Consider the following 801-nt stretch of genomic DNA (forward strand, 5'->3'; position numbering starts at 1 on the left):
TAATAACCATCCTGTCAGACCAGGACATATAAACCTTCACATGACTTATATGTGTAATAACCATCCTGTCAGACCAGGACATATAAACCTTCACATGACTTACACTTGTAATAACCATCCTGTCAGACCAGGACATATAAACCTTCACATGACTTACACTTGTAATAACCATCCTGTCAGACCAGGACATATAAACCTTCACATGACTTACACTTGTAATAACCATCCTGTCAGACCAGGACATATAAACCTTCACATGACTTATATGTGTAATAACCATCCTGTCAGACCAGGACATATAAACCTTCACATGACTTACACTTGTAATAACCATCCTGTCAGACCAGGACATATAAACCTTCACATGACTTACACTTGTAATAACCATCCTGTCAGACCAGGACATATAAACCTTCACATGACTTACACATGTAATAACCATCCTGTCAGACCAGGACATATAAACCTTCACATGACTTACACTTGTAATAACCATCCTGTCAGATCAGGACATACAGTGCATCCGGAAAGTATTCACCACCCTTCACTTTCCCCACATTTTGTTATGTTACAGCCTTATTCCAAAATGCATTAAATTAATTTTTGTTCTCATCAATCTACACACAATACCCCATAATGACAAAGTGAAAAAGGTTTTGTAGAAATTTTTGCAAATTTATTAAAAATAAAAAACTGGAATATTGCATGTACATAAGTATTCACAGCCTTTGCTATGACACTCAACATTGAGCTCAGGTTCATCCTGTGTCCACTGATCATCCTTGAGATGTTTCTACATCT

Source organism: Lampris incognitus, chromosome 12 (assembly GCF_029633865.1).
Source record: "Lampris incognitus isolate fLamInc1 chromosome 12, fLamInc1.hap2, whole genome shotgun sequence".
NCBI classification, from domain to species: Eukaryota; Metazoa; Chordata; class Actinopteri; order Lampriformes; family Lampridae; genus Lampris; species Lampris incognitus.